The sequence below is a fragment of the Mobula birostris genome, chromosome 25 (assembly GCF_030028105.1).
Source record: "Mobula birostris isolate sMobBir1 chromosome 25, sMobBir1.hap1, whole genome shotgun sequence".
Lineage (NCBI taxonomy): Eukaryota > Metazoa > Chordata > Chondrichthyes > Myliobatiformes > Myliobatidae > Mobula > Mobula birostris.
In genome coordinates this window covers 57,011,171-57,019,493 of record NC_092394.1, presented here as the reverse complement: position 1 = coordinate 57,019,493, position 8,323 = coordinate 57,011,171, and the positions used below count along the sequence as shown (strand labels likewise).

Genomic DNA, 8,323 nt, shown 5'->3' with positions numbered 1-8,323 from the left:
CTGTGATATATTGATTTGGAGCTTGGAAAAGACACAATATTATCCTTTCCTACTGAGGCATGGCTTTTGAGACATCTTTTGAAATGATGTATGTACTGATCACTTGACTCCTAAACTTGAGGCCAGATAACATGAAGTGAAGCATCATTTAATCTCATTTCATTTCACGAACTGAAGTGACATTATGGACCACTTTCCTCAGGAAGACCAGAGACCAGGTGTTGTACAGAGATCGACAGTGTGGCCAGCGACAGTGAGGTGTTTTATCTCAGTCCACGTTCACTCCTTTGTTGCAGACCACATCCATGTTTAAGGAAGCGTTCCTGGGAGCTGTCATCTGCAGCCTGGACAGACTTCGAACTGCAGTGCCAAATCGACATGACAGCAGGTATAGTGGCTGTGGGGAAAGTAGATGTTAAGCCTACAAGCAAAGATGGAACAGAAGTGTTGAACATGATGGGACTAGTTCTCAGAGCAAGCAGTATGATAGGTCAGATGGATGAGCTTAGAACATGGGATCAGCACGTGGAATTAAGATGTTGTAGCCATTAGTGAGACTTGGGTGCAGGAGGGTCAGGACAGGCAACTCAATATTCCAGTATTCTGTATTTTTTAGGCACGTTAGAAAGGGAGGTATTAATCACAAGCTGAACCAGGTTTATTATCGCCAGCCTGTGTCGTGATTTTGTTAACTTAGCAGCAGCAGTTCAATGCAATACATAATATAGAAGAAGAAATAAAGGTAAAAATAAATAACTAAGTAAATCAATTACAGTATATGTATATTGAATAGATTAAAAATAATGCAAAAACAGAAATCATATATATAAAAAATGTGAGGTAGTGTTCACGGGTTCAATCTCTATTTAGGAATCAGATGGCAGAGGGGAAGAAGCTGTTCCTGAATCGCTGAGTGTGTGCCTTCAGGCTTCTGTACCTCCTACCTGATGGTAACAGTGAGAAAAGGGCATGCCCTGGGTGCTGGAGGTCCTTAATAATGGACGCTGCCTTTCTGAGACATCACTCTTTGAAGATGTCCTGCGTACTTCTTAGGCGAGTACCCAAGATGGAGCTGACTAGATTTACAATCCTCTGCAGCTTCTTCCGGTCCTGTGCAGCAGCCCCTCCATACCAGACAGTGATCCAGCCTGTCAGAATGCTCTCCACGGTACAACTATGTAAGTTTTTGATTTCTTTTTATTGACATACCAAATCTCTTCAAACTCCTGATAAAGTATAGTCACTGACTGGCTTTACTAGTTCGGGGAAATGTCACGGTGGTAAAACGGGAAAAACTGTTGGAGGGTTCATCTCCTGAGGCAATGTGGGTGAAACTGAATACAAAAGAATTGACCACATTAATGAGACTATATTATAGACCTCCCAATAGTCAGCGAGATTTAGAGTAGACAGATAGCAGACAGTTGCAGAAAACTAAGATTGAGATATTAGGTTATTTTAGCTTTCCACATACATATTATACTGACTGTGCTTCTTATACTGTAAAGGACTGAATGGGATAGAGTTTGTCAAATGTATTCAGGAAAGTTTTCTGAATCAACATATAGAGGACCCAAGCAGAGAGAGTGCAATACTATATTGCAGCTTTTTGTTGTCTATCACGGAGGTGTTGGACAACAGGCGGGAGTCTGGACCAGCTGTACGAGCTGACTGGCTCCATCCATTCTTTCGCAACTCCCTCAAGCGATGGCTTAGCAGCTCAGATCAGTGGGACTGGGTGGCCCAGGCCTGCTGGAAGAGTACAATGCTATCCTTCGGGCTGCAGCATATCACACTCTGGGAATAAGGGCAGCATTACCCTCATCTACAAGCAGAAGGGGAAGAGGGATATCATCAGGAACTGGAAACCCACTTCACTGTCAAATGTAGGCTGTAGAATCCTGTCCAAGGCCTTTGCTAACATGATCATCCGTTCTGGGAGAGGCCAAACCGCAGAAAGATCTTTAACAGTCTCGCACTGCTCAGGGACACTATCGTCTACATCAGGGATTCCCGACCTTTTTTGCACTGCGGACCGGTTTCATATCGACAATATTCTTGCGGACCGGCCGACCGGGAGTGGGGGGTGGGGTGGGGGGGTAGTGTTGCCAACGGACAAGAGTAGCGTAAAATATGTTGTGTTTACCCCAAGAAAGACTACCATGACCATGAAGCCTTGCACGGGCACCAGTGCATATGCGTGACTTGCGCCTGCGTGTACGTGCCGATCTCTTCTACAAATTATTTTTGACGATTCTGTTCGGGGGGGGGTGTTAATCACAACTGGAATATAGGTGATAAGTGCTAATACACTCAATTTCATTTCTAAAAGGGTTTATCTAACGAATTTAATATTAAACACACAGCGCATATTTTCCTCGCATGAATATAGTGATGAGTCAATTATCAGGGGAGGACAGGGGAGCTTGAAGTAAGTGTTGAATGAAGTTCCAGTAGAAGTGGTAGAGGCAGGTCTGATATTATCATTTAAAGTAAAATTGGATAGGTATATGGACAGGAGAGGATCCAGAGGAGGTTCACAAGGATGATTCCAGGAATGAAAGGGTTATCATACAAGGAACGTTTGATAGCTCTGGGTCAGTAATTGCTGGAATTCAGAAGGATGAGGGGGGATCTCATTGAAACCTTTCAAATAGTCATAGTCATAGTCATACTTTACTGATCCCGGGGGAAATTGGTTTTCGTTACAGTTGCACCATAAATAATAAATAGTAATAGAACCATAAATAGTAATATGTAATTTATGCCAGTAAATTATGAAATAAGTCCAGGACCAGCCTATTGGCTCAGAGTGTCTGACCCTCCAAGGGAGGAGCTGTAAAGTTTGATGGCCACAGGCAGGAATGACTTCCTATGACGCTCTGTGCTGCATCTCGGTGGAATGAGTCTCTGGCTGAATGTACTCCTGTGCCCACCCAGTACATTATGTAGTGGATGGGAGACATTGACCAAGATGGCATGCAACTTAGACAGCATCATCTTTTCAGACACCAGAGTCCAGTTCCATCCCCACAACATCATTGGCCTTACGAATCAGTTTGTTGATTCTGTAGGTGTCTGCTACCCTCAGCCCGCTGCCCCAGCACACAACAGCAAACATGATAGCACTGGCCACCACAGACTCGTAGAACATCCTCAGCATCGTCTGGCAGATGTTAAAGGACCTCAGTCTCCTCAGGAAATAGAGACGGCTCTGACCCTTCTTGTAGACAGCCTCAGTGTTCTTTGACCAGTCCAGCTTATTGTCAATTCGTATCCCCAGGTATTTGTAATCCTCCACCATGTCCACACTGACCCCCTGGATGGAAACAGGGGTCACCACCTTAGCTCTCCTCAGGTCTACCACCAGTTCCTTAGTCTTTTTCACATTAAGCTGCAGATAATTCTGCTCATACCATGTGACAAAGTTTCCTACCGTAGCCCTGTACTCAGCCTCATCTCCCTTGCTGATGCATCCAACTATGGCAGAGTCATCCGAAAACTTCTGAAGATGACAAGACTCTGTGCAGTAGTTGAGATCCAAGGTATAAATGGTGAAGAGAAAGGGAGACAAGACAGTCCCCTGTGGAGCCCCAGTGCTGCTGATCCCTCTGTCGGACACACAGTGTTGCAAGCACACATACTGTGGTCTGCCAGTCAGGTAATCAAGAAATGTTGAAAGATCTAAGCAGAGTAGATGTGGATAGGATGTTTCCCATGGTGGGAGAGTCCAGGACAAGAGGGCACAGCCTCAGGATAGAGGGGTGCCCTTTCAAAACAGAGATGCAGAGAAATTTCTTTAGCCAAAGGGTGGTGAATTTGTAGCTGTGGAGGGCAGGTCGTTGGATGTATTTGAGGCAGAGATTGATAGGTGCTTGATCGGACATGACATCAAAGGTTATGGGGAGAAGGCCGGGAACTGGGGTTGAGAAGGGAGAAAAAAAGGATCAGCCTTGATTGAATGGCAGAGAAGACTTGATGAGCCAGATGGCCTAATTCTGTTCCTACGTCTTATGGTCTCTCTGCAGGATGGGTTTGTGAAGTGGGTGTGGAGAAAGACGCAAGGGCCTGTGTCACAGTTCGTCACAAGCAGCTGCGTGAAAGAGGACCCTCTGATTCACGGCATGTTCCTGGGGATGCACACAGACGAACAGAGATCGAGTGCAGGTCATTGACTTGGTGAAAGATCTTTTGGTTTGCCCAAAAATTGCTGGTCTACCAGCGCATCAAGACATCTGTGGAGGAATGCTGCAAACTCACAGATTCCAGACAGCAGAGAACGTGCTGAGGGTCCCACTGAAGTTTGGTGCAGCCACTGCAAGTACCCCACAATGTCGGGTTCTTCTTCTATGTCGGGAGAGACAGGAAAGAAGCCCTTCAAATCTTTCATGGCATAACACCCCAGAGTGGTAACAGTGCTGTTGATGTGTATGTGCAATAGAACAGTGCGAAAAGCATTGACTGTGAACGTTAAGAATGAAAAGGCATTGAATAGTTTATTCTCATAAATATCTTTATAATAAAGTTTATCTTGTTTAAAAAAAGATACTCTATCTCCTGTTAGGAAATGCGACAAGCCAGGTGACAGAAGTGTGTGCAGGGATGCACTGTGAATCTAGTGAACAAAATTCCATTAGCTTCAAGATAATCATGAAGAAGTATAGGACTGGTCCTCGGGTTGAGATTCTAATTCACATTATTCAAGACCTGATTAGGGATAGTTGACAAGGAAGTTTAGCAAGGGAGGCTGGTCCAGAAGACATTCAGGATTGGTTTCAACATTGATTGGTTTAGCGCAGGAAGCTATTGAATGGTGGTAGATCATTGTCTCTCTGACTGGAGTGGTATGCCGCAGGGATTGGTGCTGGGCCAATGTTATCATTTATATTAATGATTTAGATGATAGTGTGATAAACTAGAACAGCAAAATTGCAGACTACACTAAAGGGGTGGGCGAAGTGTACAGTGAGAAAGTCTATCAAAGTTTGCAAAGTGATCTGGACCAGCTGGGGAAATCAGCTCAAAAATGGCAGATGGAATTTCACACAGGCAAGTATGAGGTGTTGCACTTTGGAAGGACAGTGAACAATAAGGCAGTGAGGAGAGCAGTAGAACAAAGAAACCTAGAAAAAGATCCATAGTTCCTTAAAAGTGGATCACAAGTAGATAGGATGGTAAAGGAAGCTTTCGGCACATTGGCCTTGCATACAGGAGTTGGGGCGTTATGTTGTGTGGAGTCCTGGCTTCCTACCTCAGGAAAGATATCAATAAGCTTGAAAGGGTGAAGTGAAAATTTACATGGATGTGCCAGGACTTGAAGGTCTGAGTTACAGGGATAGGTTGAATAGGTTAGGAGCACAGGAGAATGAGAGGAGATGTTATAGATGTATGATTTTATAAGCAGAGTAGATAGGGTGAATGTATGCAGCTTTCTCCCTTCAGATGGGGTGGATCTTGAACTAGAGGTTATAGGTTTAGGATGAAAGGTGAACTGTTTCACTCAGAGTCTGGGGAGGATTTGGAATGAGTGGCCAATGGTAGTGGTTCATTGGCTTCAATTGTAACATTTAAGAGAAGTTCAGATAGGTACATGGATGACAGAGGCATAGAGGGTTATGGCCTAGGTATAGGCTGTTGGGACAGGACAGAAAACCAGGCTGGCAAAGACTAAGTGGGCTGAAAGGCCTCTTTCTGTGCTGTAGTGCTCTAGGACTCTATCATTCTATAACTGTAACTTGCAAGTGACGTCTCCCAGATCCTTGTCTTTGCCGCAGCAGAAAATACCCCTCCCCAGCCCCTCTCCCACTCAATCCATCCTCTCCTTGGCCCCTCACCCTCATTCTCCATCCCTGTCCTACAGAAAACACCCTTTCTGCCTCTCACCGACTGCCTGTCAAACTCCTCAAACCCCTCACCCACCAAGCCTCCCTCCCCTCAGCCTCTCCGTCAACCCACTGTCCCTCCCCAACCAGTCTAAATCTGCTGGCAGTGCCCAACTCTCATTTGGTCATGTTAACTTCTGAAGTCATCGGACTGAGTGTCCCTTTAAACACTGGCACTCCTGGCAAGAGAGTCTTCACCCTTCAGCAGTGGAGCTGATGTTCCTGTGTTGCCCTCCTGGTTTCACAGACGCCATGGAACTCTGCTCCCTTCTCTATCCACCAGCATCAGAGCATCTCCAGCTGTGCAGGTCCAAGCACTGGCAGCTTACTCACCCTTTCGTATTGGAGCAACACACACAACACTGGCATACTCAGCCAACAGGCAGTGTCTGCGGGAGAAATAGACAGGTCAAGACCCTTCCTCAGGACTGGAAGTGAGGACAGGAAACAGTGCATGTAATGAGGTGGTGGTGGGGAAGGGTGGTGCAGGGAGCTGGGAGGTGATCAGTGGAGATGACAAAGGGTTGAAGATGTTGGAATCTGATAGGAAAAGAAAGCAGAGCATGAAAAAAAGAGGAGGTGGGTGACGGGGAGAGGGGGAGAGAAGAAGAGGAAGAACGAGTGGGGCCAGGGAGAAGGAGAAGGGAAGAGGGTAAGGGATGTAAGCAGGAAGGGAAGGAGGGGAGATGAAGAGAGGAAGAAGGAGAGCAGGCAAGGGGAGAGGTCGTTGTGTTTGTGTCACAGTTTATCATTTACTGTGTATTTATTGGAAATTTTCAAGCTGTCTGTTGGGCTGATTCTCCAGAATAGGTACTGAGCCGGAACTGTTCTAAACCAGCATCGAGAAATACCTATTAAAAGATTTAGGACAAAGCGTTTACTCTTCAAATTAATCGTAGTAAATTCTAAATACTGTAACGCTGATGCGGCGAGCAGGTAAAAGCAAATTCCCACCCCAGATGGGACTCGAACCCACAATCCCTGGCTTAGGAGGCCAGTGCCTTATCCATTAGGCCACTGGGGCTGCCCGGGTGCGGAGATGGCGGCGCTGATCTTTCAGAGACTGATCACCGGAGGCGCCGAGCCGGCTGAGGGGAGGCGCGGAAGCGGGTGAATGGTTTGAGGGGAAGAGCAGAGAGGAAAGGAATGGCGGGCGGGATAGGGGGACAGGGACGATAAGGGACAGAGGGCCGAGCAGAAGGGGCTGGAGCGTGGGCGGGACGGGCCCGGTGATGGCGGGTGTAGAGGGCCCCTCTGTGGTGAAAGAAGTCGGTGGGGTTACTACGCCAGAGTCGGGAGATTATGTTGTTTTTAAACCCGTCACTCTGGCTGGGACAGCAGCTCGCCAGAATCCTCTGACCAGGACCCTGGCCGAAGGTTTACCACACGACTTCATTTTTCTCCCAGGGATGTGGGCTTTGGAGCTTCTGTCGGTATTTCTGTAGCTCTGGGATTTTACGAGTTGGGATTGCTAGCCCTCCTCCTTCCGTGGCCAGAGGAATTCTAAATTGATATTAGAGTAAGTTATTTTGCAGCTTTATAAAATTGCAGGTCACATCTGGAGTATTGCATTCAGTGCTAGTCTCCCCGTTATAGGAGGGATGTGGAGGATGCAGCCTCTATCAGAGGGCATGTGCTAGAAGGAAAGGTTGGACAAACTTATAAGACCATAAAATATAGGAGCAGAATTAGGCCATTGGACCCATTGAGTCTGCTCTATCATTTCATCATGGCTAATCCATTTTCCTTCTCAGCCCCCATATCCTTTCATGCCCTGACTAATCAAGAATCAATCAACACCCAATGCCTAGGCTTCCACAGCTCCCTGTGGCAATAAATTCCACTGATAAATTGGGTTGTTTACTCTGGAGCAGCGGAGGCTGAGGGGAGACATGAGAAGATATTGAGAGGCATAGATAGAGTAGACAATCAGTATCTTTCTGTCAGGATTGAATTATCTAATAACAGAGGGCATGCATTAAGGTGAGAGGGGATAAGTTCAAAAAAGATGTGCAAGGCAAACTTTTTTAACACAGTTTGGTGGGTGCCTAGAATGCCCTGCCAATGATGGTGGTGGAGCCAGCTACGACATCTGAGTCTCTGAGATAAGCAAATGAATGTGCAGAGAATTGAGGGATAAGCACCATGTGCCGGCTGAAGGGTGTCTTGCTGAATTAGTTCATCACGCATTGTCAGATAAGGGGTCTGTCTGCTCTGTGCAGTACTGTTTGATGTTATAAAAACTGGTCCCATAGGGCATAGGAGCCGAATTAGGCCATTCAGCCCATCGAATCTGCTCTGCCATTCCATCATGGCTGATCCCAGATCCCACTCAACCCCATACACCTGCCTTCTCACCATATCCTTTAGTGCCCTTCCAGTCAGGAAACTATCCACTTCTGCCTTAAATATACCCACGGACTTGGCCTCCACCGCAGTCT

At 46.4% G+C, this 8,323-nt stretch overlaps 1 non-coding gene across 1 annotated transcript; it reads right to left on the bottom strand.

Moving 5' to 3' along the window:
- Positions 1-6,833: 6,833 nt before the first annotated feature.
- trnar-ccu (transfer RNA arginine (anticodon CCU)) lies at positions 6,834-6,906 on the bottom strand. The gene has a single exon. It is a non-coding gene; the product is annotated as a tRNA-Arg (tRNA).
- Positions 6,907-8,323: the final 1,417 nt, after the last annotated feature.